The sequence below is a fragment of the Bactrocera neohumeralis genome, unplaced genomic scaffold (genome assembly GCF_024586455.1).
Source record: "Bactrocera neohumeralis isolate Rockhampton unplaced genomic scaffold, APGP_CSIRO_Bneo_wtdbg2-racon-allhic-juicebox.fasta_v2 cluster11, whole genome shotgun sequence".
In the NCBI taxonomy this organism is placed as follows: Eukaryota; Metazoa; Arthropoda; class Insecta; order Diptera; family Tephritidae; genus Bactrocera; species Bactrocera neohumeralis.
Window position 1 is genome coordinate 1,940,987 of NW_026089624.1, and position 22,747 is coordinate 1,963,733.

Sequence of the window (22,747 nt, forward strand, 5' to 3'; positions counted from 1 at the left end):
GAGTGGATTTATTGAAAGTTGTAGTTAAGATTTTTTCTAACTTCTCTACTTCTGAATCAACAAGGTGCTTTCCAAAGTAAACAAGATTTAAAAAAAAAAAACAGAACAAATGATTTTTTGGGCAAAATCAATTTATTTTATTCAAAATAGTCTCCTTCTGCTTCAATACAGCTTTTTGCATGGTCCAAAAGCATGTCGAACGATTGTTTTAGCTCGTTGGCCGGTATGGCCGCCAGTATGCCAGTGCAAGCCTTTTGAATGGCCTCTACGTCTGCATAACGCTTTCCTTTTATAGGCAAATGCATTTTTCCCAAAGAAAGGTTAATGGTTAAAATGTGATTTTTGGACAAATAATCGTCCTTCGAATGTTGGATTCTGAGCAATTTTTGATCGTCAGTCAATTTGTGCGGAACAAACCGTGCACACACCTTTCGTAAGCCTAAATATTCGGCCAAAATGCGATAAATCGATGTTTGGACAGTCCTTGTAGTTATTGAGGATTACTGATACTCTTATTGCTTACCTTTTCAAGGCATTTTGTTGCCATACTGGTTAATTTTTTCCATGCTGTTCTTCTAGGGCTCCGATATTTTAGAGGAGTACTGTATTTCTCGCGAATGCTTAAGAGTATCCAAGAGTGATTCGACATAGAAGGCTCAGCGAACACCCTCCAGTTATCCACAACGAGACTGTCTGTGTCTATTGATAGCGTGAAGTCCAGCACTTTCTCCCACCCTGGAAACCTATCAAAGCTTGGGAACACAGAGGTTGGCTTATCGCTCTTGTTGCACATATTTAAATTGCTATCACACATTATTCTTCCTTCTTTTGGTCCTTTACTAATCTTATAAGTGGTGCCGGTGGTATGTCCTCGTCGTGGGCCATGTAGGCCGAAACCAAGAAGAAATGATTTTCCTTTTGTTCCACCTTTACCACTGTGATATCTGCTCTGCTGTAATTAGGCAAAGAAATGCATTTATACTTCTATTGATAAGAATGCATGCCCTAGGTTTACCTTTGTTCCGTGTGTAAAACAGGTTATAGTTGCTGCTGTTTAGCCCTTTAATGGTATCTTCCCTAACGCAGGGCCCCTGTACTAGGCAGATGTCGATGCCCCCCTCGGTTACGAGGGTTGTCAGATTCGCTTTAGCACACTTCGAGTGCTGCAGGTAAATCTGTACGCTTCTTAAGGTGTTGGGCATCTCGGGTTTCCTCGATGTCCACATTCCTTAGCAGCTGGCTGGCGTCGTCGACCTCTTCCGTGTCCTCTTGGCAACCGCTTTGTCGCCTTGGAAGATTTTTAGTCTGGCCTTGCGAATTCCAAGCTGATTTTGCAGTCAGCCTTCTTAAGAGCCTGTATGAACTCATCGCAAATAGCCACAAGAATTTGTCTGCTTGCTTTATTGGGTCTTTCCACCTTGATCAATTGCCACTCATTTATACCAGGTATAGCTTTGTTCTGCAGCTTGATGCATCTCAGAAATTTTTCGGCCGGCTCTTCTAGAGGGATTAGCCAAATGCGAGCACGACTTCTCTTCGGGATATCCCTGGGGCGGGAATAAGCCTCAATTGGAGGCCTACAAAGGCGTTGCTGATTTTAGCAACACTACCCGTCAGGAAATCTAGAGAGGCCTGCTCCTCGCATTTGATGACACTGTAACCCCTAGAGGTTTCAGAGGAGCCAAACTCCGGGTGAGGACCCGCAGGATTGTCGAGTACAAAGCTTAACACCATACTCCACAATCTGACGTCGATCTCCACCCATCGTTCCTATATTGTGCTGGGGGAGGACGCGGCTATGATGGCCACTTGTAGGCTATCTCTATCTACATCGCAGAAATGCCTTACCGTTGTTGAGCTGCTTTGTTCCCCTTCACTCCGCCTAGGTTTTTAAGGCAGAGTTCCTTGCAGTTCGGGTTTTTGCTCTCTTCCTGAGGTTCGGATGCTTCCTTTTGAGGAAGCTTTCGAATTCCACTGCTATAATTTTGCAGCGCATTGTTTATACCTCATCAACTGGGGTACCGGCTGCCTGATCTTTGGCGATATTACCCAATAAAACTACTACCCTCTGGTACCGGTTTTTCCTCAGCTGATTCTGGGATTTCCTGCGTTTTTTTCGGTTGTCTTCTTTAGCTTCCAGTGCGCATTGGTTGGTGCTCATGGCAGCTTTGGAGGTGGAGGCTTCCACTCTTAGATTGTGTATGTGTGGGTATCCTCATACTTCCACATTAGGAGATGGGCGTAAAACCTAGGGTTTATTCATCCATATCTCCATTGTGGGAATTATGAGGTGTCCCTCTTAGTTCGTAAGAGTACTATCACGGTTCTGTGGAGATATTTTATGTTGTTTACATTGATATGCAATTAGTCACTGTCGAGTATAATTTTTGAAACCCCAGGTTGTTTTCTTATTGAATTTTTGGTAAATGCAACAAAGTTTTTATTGGGTTTTCTATCATAACTTTTCCATTTTCGTATCTTTCGACCAATGCTTCCCAAGCCAGCTTAAAATTTTCGTCATTTAAAGCGAATCGCTTGACGTTACTGTCTTTTCATAGAAAATAATTTTTTTGTTAAGTATTAATGATAGCGTTTTGCGCTCGGGCCTTTTTTGTAGCAAATAAAATTTCCTACAAGTTTTACGAGATATATACAAAATTCGTGGAAAAATCAGGTTTAGACTCCGTACTACTTCGCCGGTGTGAGTTTTGACTTTGTCGCATCGCATGGGCATTTTTGTAGAGTGTTCAATTCTGAGAAATATGTATCCAAAGTCAAAGCGATGCGATGAAATGCTTTTGAGCTATAGAAATTAAAGATAAAAAATCACGATTGTCGTGTATTTTCCATGGAAAGTTTTTACATGCCTTGGTCCAGTCTTTAATGTTAATATTAAGGGTTCAAATTTTCAGGGAGTTTTGTTTAGGGTATTTATAAGGAAATTTTATGACGGGATGGAAAAAAATTAATAGTTCAAAACAAAAAACACCCTATTGTACATATATTAAATAGGGTGTAAAAGAATTTGCAAATTTGGAAGAATAAGCTCAAGTGTATGTAAGTTAATGGTTGCCACCAGATGATCAATTACACGCTGTTTTGAATGGTGAAAGGACTGCCCCGATTGCAGTATTGGAAGCATCTGTCGTCAGAATAAAGGGTTTGTTGAAGTCTGGGAATAACAAAATTTCAGAAGATGTAAGCAAATATTTTATGTCATTAAATGATTTCAAGCCTTCCTCTGTTAGTGAAATTTGTATCCGTTTGGATTGACTTGCTTTTATTTGAGCACTAGCTGACCCCGCAGCCGTTGTCCTGCGTGAAATTATGTGTTTTGAAATGAAAAAAAGTTGAAATTATATTGTGTCGAAAATGATTTTTTTTCGGTTTTCTACATTTTTTTTAATGTAGCGCAACTTAATAAACATAATTTTTTGATTTCTGTTCTGGTGCGTAAATATACAGAGAATATGGGTTTCCAACTCGTCAACACGCCACATATGTATATCTGGCCGTGTGAAAAACAAAGTATTTCCTGATTTTCTTGTATCCTGTTGATTGTCAACGAAAAGGCAATTTTCCCTGGAAATTGAATACGCTTGGCTGAAATGGCTGTCCCTTGTATTCGATAACTGCGTCATAATCAGTCTGGTTCCATTACACAGTTTCGGCGCATGAAGATTGTGAGACGTAATAATGACAGATCCAACTTTGAGACGCAATTTGGAAATTCCACTGGATAATTTACGGTTTCGTCTTCCTTGTCAAGACGATCGATCGATTTATATGAGCGCAAACCTCCCAGAATTTGACTTTGAATCTTCCAGTTTAAGTCATTAACATCGGTATTTTTGGCAGCTAAAATTGCGCGTGCACTCAAGCAATTGCAGTTACGATAATTTAACCAATGTGCGGATAAACATTCGTGATGAGTTCATCTTCCGTTGAAGTGAATTGACAAAAAGGATGTGAAATTGATATTAAACCACTGGAAGTATCAACCGAAATGTGCCCATTTCCAATTCTTAGCGAATACAATGTAAAATGTCATCCGCAATGTCATTTTTTCGTATCCCATAATTAACGCGAATTTGAAGGCTGATATATCGAATGATCTTCGCGAAAACTATGCGAACTTCAGTGGCATGCGAAGTAACTATTGCATTGTCCTTCGTCTGTTTCCAGTGATTATCATATTCCAGCAACTGCTGGCATGCTTCTCAAAAAGTTGCACACACTGTACCATTCACAATACGCAATGACTTAAATGAAGTTGAACCGCGAGACGCACAACAGTCGGAAAACTTTCATGAATTGCAAAAGTAAACATCCTACAAAGGGCTTTATTGCGGTTCACATATCGACCCATTAGATACTGCTGATCTCATGTTGTTCAAGGCCAATAACCGCCATGTTGCTTTCTTTGGTGACGTACGAGCAAACATATTTGATCGATTTGACCAATCTACAATATTCAACGTTGACATGAGTTTTGAATGTGAATTAGACAAAAGTGGCAAATATGGTACGATCCATATGTTTTCAACTTCGCTGTGTTGTTAACATCGATATTCACGCCTCTAAATGCTAAATATTTTGCCATTGTCGTCTGGTGAGCGACGCCGATACAGTGAATATCCATCATTTCCCATTTCCGTTTCCAAAAAAAAAAGCACGTGAGTAGTGTTTCGTGCATTTATTGTCAGACATACAAACCAAAGTGGGATTGTAAGGTTCCCAAAGTCTATGAACCACATTGGTTTTCACCACTTCGTATAATTCTGGATCTATCTCTGAATCAGGAATTTCCGCTGAAATGATTTCATCAATTTGATCTGGAGTAATCACCATCCGCATCCAAAGAAGAATGTGTGCGTGCGGCAACACGCAACAGAATATATTCAGCATCTAACAGCACCATATATACCATAGATTGCTTCAAGATAAAGACCGTCAAACATCGCAGCTATTGTTTAAAAAGTCGTGCTGTGATATCGTTACGATCGCTAGCTGATTGACCGCGATCCAAAATTCCGCACGTATGTCATCGCATTTTGGGAGTACTTCTTGCCTTTCTTTGGGCTGCCATACGTTGATGGCAAAAAGAACGCTGACAAATATTAGCGCGACCTCTTCGTGGCTTCGTAACAAATTTCAATCAGTAATTGATCACTTCGTCTGAAGCACACATAAAGTTTTCACTGAATAATTTTAAATAATTTTTCCTTTGGATAGCCGGAATAAAAAAGCAAGCAACCGCAACTGAACGATTCAAATAATTTACAAATCAAAATATTAAAAAACAAAACAAACAAAAAAACAAAATTGTGTATGAAAAATGTTACTTTTTGGAATTGTCCAATTTTCCGACTTCTCCGCATGAAAAGTATAAGTTATTTGTTTCTAAACCTTTCCGGACAACCTTTAAAAATTTCATCAACCGTTCTCTTAGTGTTACTAACAAACAAACATTCATTTTTATACTCTCGCAACAATGTTGCTAACGAGAGTATTATAGTTTTGTTCACATAACGGGTGTTGGTAAGTCCTAAAACTAAAAGAGTCAGATATGGGGTTATATATACCAAAGTGATCAGGGCGACGAGTAGAGTCGAAATCCGGATGTCTGTCTGTCCGTCCGTCCGTCTGTCCGTCCGTCCGTGCAAGCTGTAACTTGAGTAAAAATTGAGATATCATGATGAAACTTGGTACACGTATTCCTTGGCTCCATAAGAAGGTTAAGTTCGACGATGGGCAAAATCGGCCCACTGCCACGCCCACAAAATGGCGGAAACCGAAAACCTATAAAGTGTCATAACTAAGCCATAAATAAAGATATTAAAGTGAAATTTGGCACAAAGGATCGCATTAGGGAGGGGCATATTTGGACGCAATTGGTTTGAAAAAGTGGGCGTGGCCCCGCCCCCTACTAAGTTAAGCTATGTCAACCAAACTCTACAGAGTCGTTTTTTTCAGGTATTTCCATATACAGTTCAAAAATGGAAGAAATCGGATAATAACCACTCCCACCTCCCATACAAAGGTTATGTTCAAAATCACTAAAAGTGCGTTAACCGACTAACAAAAAACGTCAGAAACACTAAATTTTACGGAAGAAGTGGCAGAAGGAAGCTGCACCCAGGCTTTTTTTAAATTGAAAATGGGCGTGGCGCCGCCCACTTATGGACCAAGAACCATATCTCAGGAGCTACTAGACCGATTTCAATGAAATTCGGTATATAATATTTTCTTAACACCCTGATGACATGTACGAAATATGGGTGAAATCGGTTCGCAACCACGCCTTCTTCCAATATAAAGCTATTTTGAATTCCATCTGATGCCTTCTCTGTATAATACGAGTATAAACATTAGGAACCAATGATGATAGCGGAATAAAACTTTACAAAAATACGGTATTTGAAAAATATGTAAATGACGTATAATGAAATCTAGATTATCACTTTATCATGCGAGAGTATAAAATGTTCGGTGACACCCGAACTTAGCCCTTCCTTACTTGTTATATATGTAAATATGTATGTATGTATGTATGTAACGTTTGTAAGGGGAAAAGAAAAAGGCTTTCCGGAAATTATTCGAATTTATCTCGCCGTAAAAACCATCTTTGAACTTCAACGAACATTTAAGAAAAAGAATTGGCCAAATTGGTCCAGGCGTTATTGAGTTATGAGCGTACATACATTTTGCCGATTCATTTTTATTTATATAGATTTTCACCTCTAGTTAAATTGGTAAGTGGCTTGACAATTTTTGCAAAGTCGTTTATAAATCTCCTATAATACGATGCTAAACCCAGGAAATCTTTTAATTCTTTAAGGTTAGCAGGTACGGGAATTTTTTTAATAGCGGATATTTTGTCAGGATCTGGCAAAATACCTTCGCCGGTAACGATAGGAGCTAAAAAATTCACTTCTGATCTAAAAAATTTGGATTTTTCCAGATTGACTTTTAAATTTGATTTGTACAAAAGCATGAACACATCTTCAATATTTCGTAAGTGTTCCTCTTTAGTTTTTCCCATTATTATAATGTCATCGATATAAACGTAGCACTCCTTTCCTATAAGCGTTTTGAGAACATCATTGATCATTCTCTGAAAAATGGAAGGGGCATTTTTAAGACCGAATGGCAACATAGTAAATTCATATTTACCATTGGCTGTAGAAAAAGCTGTCTTTTCTATGTCCTTTTCCTTCATCCTGATTTGGTGGAATCCGGATGTAAGGTCGAGTGTAGTAAAATACTTACATTCGCCTAAGCTAGCGAGAGTGTTGTTTATATCAGGTATTGGATAGGAATCAGGTGTAGTTATTGCGTTTAGTCGTTTAAAATCAACAATTACTCTATACTTTTTTTCCCCTGATGGACCTGGTTTTTTGGAACAATCCACAATGGAGAGTTATACGGATTCTTTGAAGGCCTTATTACACCATGGTTTTGAAGTTCTTTTACTTGTTTTTCTACTTCGCCCCGTAGGTTGGTTGGGTAACGATATGATTTTGTATATATCGGTTCTTCACTTGTTGTTCTAATTTCTGCTAATACAGTTGTGTCGATTGCCCCATTGTCGGAGACTGGTCCGAAAAGTTCCGAATATTTATTTATCATTTCCTTAACTTCGTGTTCATAGGAGTTTTCTTGAATATTATTTATTTGTTTAGGGATATTTTGTTTTAGTGGCAGTACTACATCTTTGAGGGCTATTGTGTCATTTTTCCTATTTATGATTGCTCCAAATTCTTTGAGGGTATCATCGCCAATGATGCCATCAAAGGATTTTAAATTGGGTAATTTAAAAAAATAAAAATTATTTGTAATACCTATACTTCCGAAGAATGATCCACGTAGTTTATGGGTTGTATTTACTTGACCTGTGGCTGAGTGAACCTTAATAGGACACTCAAGTTTCATTGAATTTTTTGAAAGTTTTTCGGAGACAAAGTTTTTATTAGCTCCCGTATCTACAAGGAACTTCGCGATATCCCCGTTCTTTAAAGTTAGTTCTAAATAGGGTAGGGTAGACAGGCGTCTGTCATAAAATTTATTTCCTCGTCCTCTGTTTGGACATGAAATAGTTTTTGTGATTTCCTAGGGATATTTGAAGAATAATTGGATGGGCTTACTATAGGCGTATTGTTCGGTCGATTCATATAGTTTATTCTTCGTGAGTGTATTGAAGGGTCCACCTCCATAGGGATAGGTGGTTTAGGATTGGTTGGTCTGGGTGGTGGCGGTGCTTGATTTTGCATGTTTTATTATAGATTAAATTTAAGTGACAAACAATTTTTGATTGTTTCCCAATCATCATTGAATATGTTGTATGAGATTAAGGCCGTATCTGCAGGGCCTTTAATTTTCTGCCTAATATGTCGTAGGATGGCTCTATACAGTGGCTTTGTTTTGACTACTTCGTAGTCCTGCAAAACAGATTCGACGTTGTGGATCCAGGATATGAATTGGATCGGATCTCCTTCGAATGTTGGGAGGTTCTTCACGCTGTCAGGTAATCTGCTAATTTCTATTAAGTCTGACTCAGTTAAGTGAATATGGTTATTTGAAATAGAACTTTCGTTATGGGGACTAATTCTATTTTCCTTCTGATTTATCCTATTGCTCAATATTTTTGATTGTTCTATTTGTGCATTAACAGCACCTGTTAGGTGTGTAATACTCGTAACTTCTTGAATTTGCTCCATTACTGTGATTTACAATTTCGACTATTTATTTCTTTAACAATATGATGCTTTATATATATTTATTGCTATTAACAATTTTTTAGATTTTTTATATATCGGGTACTTATTATAATACTTAAAATTTATTTGACCGATATTTATTGCTATGCAATATTTTTAATATATCGGGTAGTTATAATTTTTATGTAAGCTTAATATTAACTTACAGGAGTATCAGCATCAACTTTGTCATTCTCTTTGGATGGTCCACTTGGTCCTGTTTGAAGCGTTAGTCCTCTACTGGGGGGTGGATGACGTCACTCCAGGCGTTGATTTGGCGGCTTCTTGTTTCAGTTGCCCACTTTATAAGTATTTTTTATTTGATTTGTCAAACACTTAGCTTTATTGTTTAACAAATCTTAAGATATGTCACGACACTTGACGCGCTTTTTTGTTTTTGCGGCGTTTTTTGCGTACACTTGTAATTAAATTTCCGAACAAGGTTTTAAATACTGTTTTTAATGACTTATGTCAAACTCGACTGAACTTTCTATGAAAATTAAATTCCGTCGTTTATCCTTTTGGATAATGATATTTGTGCGTACACTTGTAATTAAATTTCCGAACAAGGTTCAAATACTGTTTTTAATGACTTATGTCAAACTCGACTGAACTTTCTATAAAAATTAAATTCCGTCGTTTATCCTTCTGGATAATGATATTTGTGCGTACAGATTCACTTTAATTCTTTTGGTGTAGGCAACTTCAAGTTTTTTAAAGTTCTCGGGCGCCAGTTAATGATTGCCACCAGATGATTAATAACACGCTGTTTTCAATGGTGAAGTTGAACTCAATTTTCTTTATTAAACACATTTCTTTTATACAGAATTTGCTTATTTACTATTGGGTGATTTTTAAGAGCTTGATAACTTTTTTTTAAAAAAACGCATAAAATTTGCAAAATCTCATCGGTTCTTTATTTGAAACGTTAGATTGGTTCATGACATTTACTTTTTGAAGATAATTTCATTTAAATGTTGACCGCGGCTGCGTCTTAGGTGGTCCATTCGGAAAGTCCAATTTTGGGCAACTTTTCGAGCATTTCGGCCGGAATAGCCCGAATTTCTTCGGAAATGTTGTCTTCCAAAGCTGGAATAGTTGCTGGCTTATTTCTGTAGACTTTAGACTTGACGTAGCCCCACAAAAAATAGTCTAAAGGCGTTAAATCGCATGATCTTGGTGGCCAACTTACGGGTCCATTTCTTGAGATGAATTGTTCTCCGAAGTTTTCCCTCAAAATGGCCATAGAATCGCGAGCTGTGTGGCATGTAGCGCCATCTTGTTGAAACCACATGTCAACCAAGTTCAAAGTTCTTCCATTTTTGGCAACAAAAGTTTGTTAGCATCGAACGATAGCGATCGCCATTCACCGTAACGTTGCGTCCAACAGCATCTTTGAAAAAATACGGTCCAATGATTCCACCAGCGTACAAACCACACCAAACAGTGCATTTTTCGGGATGCATGGGCAGTTGGCCACCAAGATCATGCGATTTAACGCCTTTAGACTATTTTTTGTGGGGCTACGTCAAGTCTAAAGTCTACAGAAATAAGCCAGCAACTATTCCAGCTTTGGAAGACAACATTTCCGAAGAAATTCGGGCTATTCCGGCCGAAATGCTCGAAAAAGTTGCCCAAAATTGGACTTGCCGAATCGACCACCTAAGACGCAGCCGCGGTCAACATTTAAATGAAATTATCTTCAAAAAGTAAATGTCATGAACCAATCTAACGTTTCAAATAAAGAACCGATGAGATTTTGCAAATTTTATGCGTTTTTTTTTAAAAAAGTTATCAAGCTCTTAAAAAATCACCCGATATAAACTTACATAGGTACGAATTCTTACTTACTAGTACTTATTTCTATATACTCTATAATGATAACGTAAGCAATAATTATAGCAAAACAGCAAACCTCAGTTTGGTCGAGAAGCGGCTTACATTGCGGCGGCACGGCTTCCGTTCTGGTTTAGTGCCGACGAAATGTGTTGTTGTTGTAAATTTTGGAAATTAACTTTATTGAGCAATGATATTGTATATTTACAGAATATTGCTGAATTGAGTAATATCGGTATATTTTGCTAGCTACGACAACTTTGTTGTTGTACATTTTGTTAGCTATGCTAGCTGTGATAACTTGTAAGTTTTCATTATATGTATGTATATGTATACATTTGGTTTTCTTGTTGTTTTGTATCTTCCGCTTTTGCTTAGGTTTTGAGCAAACTTGCTTGTTGTTTGTTTTGTTTTTAGCCCAAGGGGTATCGCAGGAAATATTGCAAGTAGTAAATACTTATGTAATACTGGACTTAGCAATTTGTTTTTTTTTTTGAAATTTTATAACGGTGGGTCTAAAGACATAAGCCAAGCAAATTGGCAGGTACTGTACTTTTTGCAGTTACTTTTTTTTACATATACATATATCGAACTTTTAAGAACAGTTAACTTTGTCCTGAAATACCGTCGAAACTGTAAACTCAATTAATGTACATATATGTATATATATTATATGTGGAACGGCCTCACTTTATTTTCCCCTAAGGGTTTCGGGTCTTTCTACCTATACCCTTTTTCGTTTTTTTCTTCTATTAATGTAGGTATGTCTAGCGCTGTTATTTATTTCTTTTTTTACTTAGGTACTCGAAGGACCATTTGCTCACGTATGACACTGGTATACTTACGGTAGACTTTGGAAAATGAAAACGCACTGATCTCAATTATAATGCAAACACTCTGTATACAATTTTTATTTAATCTGTATAGAACAACTTAATTTTTATTTGGTTTTCCGCGAAACACAATGCTTGACACTGCTGGCAGAATCTGGGATTTGCGTAACTCCGTCACTTTGGCGGTTTAACAAAAAAGAAAGTGCGGATGTTGCGGTTGAAGATAAGAAAAATTGCGGTAGAACGTCTTGATTCACGGATGAAACGATAAGAAGAAGTATCTCGTTCGGCTCTATTTCTTTTTATAGTTTGGGTGGTGGATTGATCCGTTGGTGATGAAGTCGGGGGTTGTATGATGAGGTGTATAATGAGCGATATTGTGTTCTTTGTTCCGTGGTTTTTTTATTTTTATTTTTTATAGTAGGGGGAAGCATAGAAAGCCGGAATGCGGAACTTTAATCCGCTAAACCTAACCTACTCCCAACTCAAGGCTCTCCCACGGGACCACCGATTAAGTATTACTTCGTGGGAGGGACAGGACATTTCAGTCTCTTATATTATGCTGATTAACGGAACGCCTAATTTGTTCAAAAAGTCTCAGTTTTGTCATTATGGATGCTGACGCTTCGCTGACAGCTTTCCAATTATCAGTCGACTGACACATACCATCGAGTCAGCATAGAATTTTGAGATTGCTGAGCTGGGACGAGCGTAGCAACTTACAAAATATATCCCCTGTATATTCGCCCATGTGAAGCAGTTATGAGCTTTTCTGGAGCAGGTCTTAAAAGGTTGACTTTTGCAGGACCATATTGGTGCTTTGCCAGATTTGTCTGCAATGCATGTACTTACCGCACGCTGAAAGTGTTGTTCACTTAGTATGGCGACATCAATGTTCTCTTCTATGACTATCTGTTCTAGCAAATCCTGAGCTGCTGCGCAATGGTTGACGTTAAGCTGTAGTATCCTCATTTACTTAGACACTTCATCATCTCGAGATACTTTGGGCAAGTCGTGCTCAATACTGAGTGCTACGCTTTGCTGAGCATGCAGCTCGGAAAGTTTGCGCATACCTTTGCTAAATATCCCACTGATCCACAACGTGTACAAAGAGAAGATCTGTCTGTCGAGCTGCAGCAATTGCGCGCCATGTGACCCAGGTGGAAACACTTATAGCATCTGGGAACAGGTGAGTATTCTCGAAGACGACAGATCGACCACCCAATCTTTATTTTCCCTATTTTAAGTGCGGCCTTGGCATCTTGAGCACGCATGCATACAAGTGTTGTTTGTGTGCCACTACGCGTTTTTTAGCAGATTTTTCACACTCAATATCTCCAGATTTTCGATTCCACACTATCTTTTTGTGCTGCGCAGATTTCGAGGTCTTTGCACGTAATCGTGACGTTGTGGGTCTTGGGCTGTATCTTAGCCATTTCGCCAAGATTCGGCTTTCGTCTCTGCTCGATTTTTTAGTTCTATAAGTAAATCTCTTTTCAGTGTTTTACGAATATAGTTTACATTTGAACCCAGTTCTTCCAGCCCGCTGTCACATTTAATTTTTCCCAGAACATCAGCATACGACGCATCATCCTTCTTTGTTATAATTATGGCATCTGGTTGTGTTCTGATTTTTCTTTCCAAAGAGTGAACGGCGTTATCTTCCGATTTCATCCATTTCAAATTGTCCATAGAGGTTCTTATATATATTATGCTTGGCAAATTTAATTGCTGTAGCCTTAGTGGTTTAAGAGATACGTACATTAAACTTATAAAAAGACGGGCACATGCCGACTTTGTCAAAATTTTGAATTCACAGGTGCCCCTTGCTCCTGCGATTCCCTATGTTGAATTACAGTTCTATATCTTAATTAAGTGCTTAGTTATGTCAATTTATAAGTCTTCGTTTAATGTTCATTATTTTTTTTACAATTTATTTCGAAAGCCGTTTATTTGGGGGTTTCTTTTGTTAATCGTTTAACTGCTCTTGAACAGAACAGTCAAATATTCGAGTGGTTTGTACTGCTGACTTCCTTAAGTTTAAAATTCTTCCAATTTCACTTAAAGAATAACCTTCATTTCTAAATTTAATAACGGTTTTTCGAATTGCTTCGGAAACTTCCCTTCCTTTGTCCATTTTTATAGTAAAAAACACTTCTCGATTAAAAAATTATAATTGTGACCAATTTCAATGAAATGTTAAGCAATACTGATGGTTTGAAACAAATATCAAGAAAATGTGCAACGGTACACTTTGCTTTTTGCATCGTATGTGGATTTATGTATGTAAATATGGGAAATTAAGTAGTTTAACTTTTTTGTCGTTACTTTAAAAAATTTTGTATTGGAGAGATTTATAATGATTTTGTTTTTCACTTAAAGTTCTAAAAACTAATAACATATGAACAGTACTTTGATATTTGTAATTAAATTATTTTTTCATGGACGTATGTAAACTTTTGTAAGACTGCGTTCGTATAACCCTATATCTATCTCGATCAGTTTTGGTTGATGCCTTCAACCGTTAGGTGAACAAAAGTACTATACCCTGCAACAGCATATTTGTGTTCGTACCAATTGGAGATTCCAAGTGTAGCCAGGTCCTTCTCCTCTGATCTTTCCAACGGAGTGGAAGTCTTCCTCTGCTTCCCCCGGCGGGTATTGCGTTGAATACTTTCAGATCTGAAGTTATCCATTCGGACGACATGACCTAGTCACCGTAGCAGGTGTCTCTTGACGCTGAACTATGCCAATGTCATCGTATGCCTCGTAACTGCGATTGTGGTCATTGCCAATACGCAAAAGACAATAAGTCTTTCAGAACCCTTCCCTCGAAAACTCGTAACGCCGACGACTTTTCGTTTGATGACAGGAGATATAGCGTCTTGCCCTCGTTGTCTACCAGACCCATTTGCCTGGCTTCTTTGCCCAACCATCCCGATCCTCATACATGGCGGCTTAGAGGCAGTTTTATTTCATGCTGTGCAAAACAGCTACGAAATCGACGAAAAGGATGTGAGCGTCGATCTTCTTTTTACGGGTCTTTTCAGAGATTTGGCGAATGATAAAAATCTGGTCGATTGTAGATTTTCCAGGCCTAACATCACACAAATTGTAGAGGAAGAGGAAGACCTCCACTCCGTTGGAAGGAACAAGTGGAGAAGGACCTGGCTTTGCTTGGAATATCCAATTGGCGCCACGTAGCGAAAAGACGAAACGTTTGGCGCGCTGTTGCTAACTCGGCTATAATCGCGTAAGCGGTGTCTGCGCCAGTAAAGAAGAAGAAGGTCACACTAATAAGGTCCAATCAGTTTGTTGACAGTAGTCTTCAGTCTCTCACACAGTACCTTTGAGAGAACCTTATTTGCGATTTTGAGAAGGCTTAACCGACAGTATTTGGCGCAAATTGTGGTGATTCCCAGTTTGTAGATTGGGCAGAGCACATTTAAATCGGGCGTGCTTTCCTCCAACCATATTCTGCAAAAAAGCTGTTGCATGCTACTTATCAGTTCTTCGCGACCATGTTGAATAGCTCGGCTGGCAGTCCGTCGGCATTAAACTTCTTCTTGGGCAATAGAACGTGTGCATCATCGTCATCGATTGAGGAATTGGATTAATTATCTCCTAACGTCATGCTTTCACTGCCATTCGGCAGGCTGGAGAAGTGCTCCTCTAATAATCTCAGTGTGCTCTGGGCAGTCAGTAGATCACCTCTAGGGTTTCTACAATAGTATGCTCCGGTCATGAAACCTTCTGTTAGTTGCCGCATCTTTTTGTTGAATTTTCGAGCATTATTCTTGTCGGCCAGCTTGTCAAGGTCTTCGTACTCATGCATTTCGGCCTTTCTCTTTTGTCTGAAAATGCGTCTCGCTTCCCTCTTCAACTCTCGTCATCTATCCCATCCGTGTCGTATTGTGCTCAATTGGAACGTTGCGAGGTAGGCAATCTATTTTCGCTCCACTGCGACTCGGCACCCCTCATCGTACCAGCTGTTCTTCTGTCTTTTCCGAAAACCAATGGTTTCGTATGCAGCTGTACGTCAGGAGCTTGAAATGTCGTCCCACAATTCCCTTATAAGGAGTTGCTAATCGGTACTCTCAGAAAGCAGGAGTGCAAGTCGGCTGTCGCGACGTCGAACATTCTTTGCGTTTTTTGAAGTGCGTTGGTTGCTGCACCTAGGCGGGTAATATAGAGGTTCAAGTCAGTGCTAGAACTTCGGCGGATACCCAAGTCTTAAACACAGGAGAGGTGTGTCTATCACATCGTGATCGATTTATTGGTGGTGTTTCGTTTCGGAGATAACCATTTTTACGGACCCTGGCAAAGTCGATCAGCTTCAACTCATTTGGGGATGTTTCACAGCGATGGTGTCAGTCTTTATTCCACCGAGGACATCAACCAGCGGAACAGCCGCACGTTGCCAATTAAAGGACAAGACATTCCAGATACATGGCCTTAAATCGTAATCTTTAATACGTTTGCTTTCGTCGTCATCAAAAGGAGGTTTCTCATCAAAGGCTGTTTTATTTGTTTTCATGGGGAGTGTTTTTTTACGTGACAGGTTCCAAGTCCAGCACACAACCCTATTTCGCCTTCTCACTGTTACTAGCGTGGATGTTTTTTTTTGGCTACCCAGAGAATACTTCGTCAAAGACCGAAAGTCGTGAACTGCTTGAGCCATATATAAAATAATCATTTCTGCCCACTCCCCAAGTAATGTCGCTCAGAGAACATTCCTCACTAGCAAGTACTTCTACGCATGGTTCCTTCCACCAATTAGATGCATACGACGTACATATTTTTCCGCCAAAGTTATCTTATTATTAAATAGTTGCATATTTCTGTTCTCTAATCGATGACGGGATCGGGAAGGACCTCACGAATACATTGGATGCCAAGCGAAGTTTCAGGCAAGGCGATTCCTTGTCGTGTGACTTTTTCAATCTATTGCTGGAAAAAATAATGCGAGCTGCAGAGCTAAATAGAGAAGGTATAATCTTCTAAAGTGTGTTAAGCTGCTGGCCTACTTTGATATCATTGGCCTCAACAACCGTGCAATTAGCAAAGCAAATGGGTCTGGTGGTGAACGAGTACAAGACGAAAAATCTCCTGTCATCAAACAAGCAGTCGTTGCACTCGTGACTAGGCACCCACGTTGCTGTTGAAGGTTATAACTTTGAAGTCGTAGATAATTTCATCCACCACGGAGCTAGCATTAAAACTCAAAATCTAACGCAGAATAACTCTTGCCAACATGTACTACTTCGGACTGAGTAGGCAATTGTGAAGTAAAGTCCTCTCTCGATGAATAAAAACCAAACTCTATACGGAACTCATATTGCTATTACGGTGCAGGGGCATGGAAGATGGTAACATCTGATGAGTCAGCCTAGATTTATGGTCCTTTGCCCATTGGCATGGAGAAATACCACAGTCAATGGAACGATGAGCTGTACGAGACATACGACGATATTGACATAGTTCAGCGAATTAAGAGATCGGCTGTGCTGGCTGGCTGGTCTTGTCGTCCGAAAGGGTGAAAAAACTCCATCTCTCAGAGATACTATACATTCGATGCAGTACCACTCCAATAAAGAAGAAGAGGATATGTAACTGCAATGCGCATAAAATTTTATGTTTTTGTCTTTTGTTGTCTCTGAAATCCACTTAAATCTACTTTAGTACACTTTTTTAATAAATAAATTCAAATATCTTATTTTCTTTTTTTGTGGTTCTTTTAGCGTAAGTGCTTTTCTATATTCAGTATTCAAATACCTTTTTTTATTTTTCCAATTTATTTTTAAAGAAACTTTAGATCTACGCTTAAGTGCAAGTCGCTCCCTTTTTGCACACTACTTATTTGCATCTATTAAACATTCAATTTACTAGTTTCATTTGTTACTTCAATTTTTCAAATATATCTAATTTTATTCAATTTCAAATACAATTTATTCGCTTGATTTCTTTAGGCATTGGACATTGTTTTTCCTGTTATTTTTACTTCACTTCATTAGAGTGAACACGTGACGGACAGAACTATGCTGATACAGACCGCTATAGAACGTTTTCGCTGTTCGAACGGGAATCAGAAAAAAGACCGTTTTTCGATCGAGGACCAACTTAAAGGTCTGCTGGGTTGAAAATATGCGTGGATTGTATGGTGTATTAAATGAATTTTTGTGAATACGGTTCTATGTGAGTGGCGTTCTCCTGCATTAGTGTGGTGTGTCGAAGGGTGCAGTGTTGTAAAATATTGGATGTTAAGGGTATGCAATAGCTCATTTAGCCAGGTAGTAATTTTCCATCCACATATCGACAATAGTCATCATTGGCAAAATGTTATCCCTTGATATTGGTGAGCAATAGCGTCTTTCATTCAACCATTGACGGGGACTGTTAACGACCGACCACAGGAGGACCACCATGTGACCCAAGTCATTCGGGTTGACATTGCCGTCATTTTCAATGGCGTCTTGGAGGTGTACTCCCTCTTAATATTTACATACATACATAGCCACCAAAACTGAGATAGTAGTGTCCTACAGCTTAGTACAAATTAAAATTGTTTTCATATGGGATGGGTAAAAGTCCACGCAGGTTACTCTTTTATTTCGTTTGTTTGAGAGATATTAAAGTGATATCATCGGTCATTTTCTCTGGGGTAGACTTAAATTCACGGAGCAAGGTGTTATGGTCCAGGACATGTTGATTTTTAGAAACAGTTGCTTGCTGCTTGCGTTGTATTCTTTGATATCATCTGCCAGTCTCCGCGTCGTCGTCTCCCATAAAATGTAGCTGTAAAAATTGCGACTGTTTATTAAGTGGTTGTAACGGTAATCTTGTTTTGTTATGTATTTGGCCTTGTACTGTGAGAGTAGGAGAAAATGCAGGCTTTGCCTTTCTTCGCTCCGAATGACGTCATGTGAAAGCATGCGTTGTTTTTTTACACGGTTCGGTAACTGTGGAGACTCTTCAGTTGTACTTGTGCATAATGTTTTTGTATGCACACATTGAAATAATTCTTTGCACATACAAGGTGCTTTCCAAAGTAAACAGGACTTTAAAAAAAACCAGAACAAATAGCTTTTTTCGGCAAAATCAATTTATTTTATTCAAAATAGTCTCCTTCTGCTGCATGAAGGACAAATTATCGTCCTTCGAATGTTGGATTCTGAGCAATTTTTGGTCGTCAGTCAATTTTTGCGGAACAAACTGTGCACACACCTTTCGTAAGCCCAAATATTCGGTCAAAATGCGATAAGTCGATATTTTGGAGATGTTAAATTTCATTTCCATGAATTTCAATTATGATTTCGGCTGATTTTTGATGAATTCACGCACAGTTTCGCTGGAATTTCCGGTGATCACGGATTTTGATTGGCTCACATGTTGATCGTCATTTATGTCCTCACGACCACGACCACTTTGAAAACGTTGAAACCACTCGCGCACTCTGCTACGCGATAGACAATCATCGCCATAAACTTGTTTCTTTCTTTGCTTGAAACGTTTCGAGAAAAGTTTTACCAATTTTAAAACAAAATTTAATTTTGGCTCTTTTGGCACCGATAACACAAATGTACTGACACTTAAAACGCAATAACTTCATTTCCAATAAATGAAATGTCATGAAATTTTCACTGGGCAATCAACTAACGCATCAGTCGACATACAGATGGCGTCACTAGGGGGCGCTAGCTTCAAAAAGTCATGTTTACTTTGCATTGCACCTTGTATAAATATTTTAAGTAAGATAAATATGTGAATATAGTTTTACTTTTGAAATGCGTAAGCTCCGCGTTACTAGTTTTAGTAATCCATTGTTTCTCAATCCTCATTGATTGTGGAAGGAAACATTTCTGATGCCATCAACACTGCTTCTTCTGCAGATATTTCTTTCACTCCTCCTTCATTGAGTTTAAATATTATTCCAGTCAGCGCCACCACCCATGAAAGCGGGGAAAAGACACTTCCTTGAGGAGTGTCTCTGCTTATGTAGCTTACTCATTTCGATGAGCCATTTGTTGCTATTATCGTTTTGTTCATAAGCGTCGACACATGAGCATCTGTGAACTGTAACTACCCGCTTTTGATAGGAACACCACTTTGATTCTTTTTCAGCTTGTCAGTATGTAAAATAGTTCGATGTTAGCCTTACAAGTATATACATATGTATTATTGCCTTGGAAGCATTAGTTTCTTTAACCTTTGCATCATTATGGGAAAAATCCCAACTAAATACTCGTATATGGCATAAATGGCATGAAACTGTTTATTGCGAATGAGTTGTCTATAAAGTTTTTTTCTTACTTACTATGAATCCGAATTGGTCACCTATTTTCGCAAGTAGTTGTGGTTGCATATCTACTGCGGCTTTCTGACAGCCAGAAAAGTGCGTTTTTATGAGTTAATCTAAGGATTCACCTGAAAAGGATCTCCAAGAAGGAGCCATCGCATTTTGAGAAGCGATTGGTTGAGTAAGGTGAAAATATTGTCTAACATTTTCACCTTTTTATGTAATTCTTGAAAATTGATCACCTTATTCTTATATTTACTATTTTCTAATCATTTTGTAGCTATCTTGGTAAATTTATCCCAAACTGTTGTTCCAGAGTTTTCGCGGACAATGTTCAGTTAACGACGAGGCTATTCGATTAGGTTGATCGCGTAAGCTCCTAGACTTTCTCACAGCCCGAAAAGTTTAAAGAGCTTGGAAAAATAAATGTTGGCTCCTACTGCTCCTATCTCACATAAATAAATTGCTATTTAGAATATATTAGGGGGATTGCTCTTGCAAAACCCTTGCACGGTGCACGTATTGCACGGATTTCAGAGTTATCCGACTCAACAACAAAACACACGCTGAAAATATTTCCAATTGCTGTATAATATGTCGGATCAAACCCCATCTTCACTTTTGCGCAATGACACGTAAAAAAATAATTGCAACCTTTTACCAGCTGTCATTTTACATAGGGACATATTTCGCCAATAATATGTTGAGAGACGTAAGTTTTGATTTTGTAATTTCTATTTAAATTAAAGTAAATATTTGCTACAGTTTTTTTAAGAATAAATACAGAAGGTGCGGGGAGCGAAGATGAAAAGGCAATGACTGGCTTGCTACAATTGGCGCAGGACTCCAAGAGGAGGCTGATGGTAGAACCATTGAAGGTTGATATAATATTGATATTAAAAATTTATTGTAAATAAATATTGTCTTAATAATTTCAGCAAAAATAGCTAAAATGTGTCCCTACTACGCCCAGCTGAGGGAAATACTTATGTGGAAAGCGTGTACCGGGCATGCAACAGTTACTGTTTGCCTTCGCCTCAGCTGTGTGCAGCGAGTTCTGCTCCAAAATTCGATATCAAATTTTTAGAAGCGGAAAATGCACTTGCTGCGCCTTCTATCGCACCAATGTGCACGCCATGTCAACTGGGCAACCGAAATCTTCCATTGAACAATTGGAGGCTATCCAAGCGGCGAAAATTGCCATGGAAGAGAAGTAACTTGAATTTGAAAAATATTAGTTTGAAAAACAAATTAAAATTCAAGAAAAAAAGGATATAGAATTAAAGATATTAGAAATAGATGAAAAATATATATTGTTAGATTTAGAAATGAAAGCAAGAGTGGTTAAGTACGAAATTGATAAAAAAAAAATTAAAAATATATAGTAATAAACTAAACTAAATTAGGGTTTTATTTAGGTTTCGTAAGTATGATCTTACATAAATAGTTGTATCAAAAATGGAGTTGGTATACCTAATATCACCATATACAGGATTTGTCTGGTAAGTAATAACACTGATTTTCTTCCGCCACGACTGTTCTTTGGAGCGTGAGAAATGAAATAAAGGTTTAATTAAAAAAACGAGCTTAAGCTGTTCCTTTATTCAAATGAATCTTAAGACTAATTTTACAGTAGTTTCGTTCTTAAAATAAAACCTTCAATATTGTTAAAAATAAGCAAAGATAAACAAAATCAAAATCGGTGCATGACATTTATGTGGCATAAGTACCTACTTTTTTTAAGTGGTCGCACAAATAATTCAGTGCATTGACATTTACATATGTGGCTTAAGTACCTTTTTAAAGTGGACATACAAATATTCCTACGTAATTGGATATTACTTTGACTTTTGCTTATCAATATGATTTTTAATTGAATTTCACATAAGTAATTTTTCTAAATAGGTATTTTGTAACAAAACATCTTTTATAGTTTTATGCAATCCTCCTATCTGATAAAGAACATTCTTCTGATTCTGGTTTATTGTTTCTTTAATAAGCTGTATTGTTGAGTTAAAGTGACTGTTAATTTTTATTTGCTGATTTAATTCTGTTATAGAATTATGTAAGTTAGAATCGACTGTGTTAAGATGGTTGGTGATATCTTCTTGGTTAGTATTATCCATTGTACCAAAAAGATATTTACATGCATTGCCTACTATGTTTATTAGTCCCCTTTTTTGTCTACTTGTAGGTGTTATTGTTTTTAGTTTACTTATGAGTGTATCTACTTGATTTATTATATAATTTCTTTGACTTTCACTAAAAATATCTATGTTATCTTTCATTGATGCGAGTAGATTTGTTGTTTCTTGAATATCTACTTTATGTAAAATTAAATCGGATTCTATCGGTATGCTTTGATTATTATTATAAATTTCTATGTATCCGTTAGTTTGTGTTATTTTTTTAGTGATTAAATTTCCTCTTATTTCTACTAAAGATGATGAGATTAATAATAATATCCGCATTATTACCTGCAAATTTAAATTAATGATTTATTCTAATATATAGATGTTCAATGATTAGTTGCCAAATTTGATAGTTCTTTTTATGTCAGTGGTGTGGATTCCTTGTAAGGATTTTTTCCTAAACTTTGGTTCCTCTTTATATCTCACATTTTTATAGTGTTTTATAAATCCTTCTTGTCTAGTTTCTGTATATTCTTCCCTATTCATATTTGCTTTATTTATTATACTCTCGCAACAATGTTGCTAACGAGAGTATTATAGTTTTGTTCACATAACGGTTGTTTGTAAGTCCTAAAACTAAAAGAGTCAGATATAGGGTTATATGTACCAAAGTGATCAGGGCGACGAGTAGAGTCGAAATCCGGAGGTCTGTCTGTCCGTCCGTCCGTCTGTCCGTCCGTCCGTGCAAGCTGTAACTTGAGTAAAAATTGAGATATCATGATGAAACTTGGTACACGTATTCCTTGGCTCCATAAGAAGGTTAAGTTCGAAGATGGGCAAAATCGGCCCACTGCCACGCCCACAAAATGGCGGAAACCGAAAACCTATAAA

At 37.9% G+C, this 22,747-nt stretch overlaps 1 long non-coding RNA gene across 4 annotated transcripts; it reads left to right on the forward strand.

Annotated features, from left to right (window-relative positions):
- Positions 1-1,626: 1,626 nt before the first annotated feature.
- LOC126765773 (uncharacterized) lies at positions 1,627-21,089 on the forward strand. Of its 4 annotated transcripts, none has more exons than XR_007668556.1 (4): positions 1,627-3,198; positions 20,041-20,436; positions 20,490-20,602; positions 20,663-21,089. It is a non-coding gene; the product is annotated as an uncharacterized LOC126765773 (long non-coding RNA). The 4 variants fall into 4 exon arrangements; XR_007668557.1 differs by lacking the exon at positions 1,627-3,198 and adding an exon at positions 10,095-19,910 and having other exon boundaries at positions 20,005-20,436; XR_007668558.1 differs by lacking the exon at positions 1,627-3,198 and adding an exon at positions 10,559-19,910.
- The last annotated feature ends 1,658 nt before the right edge of the window (positions 21,090-22,747 follow it).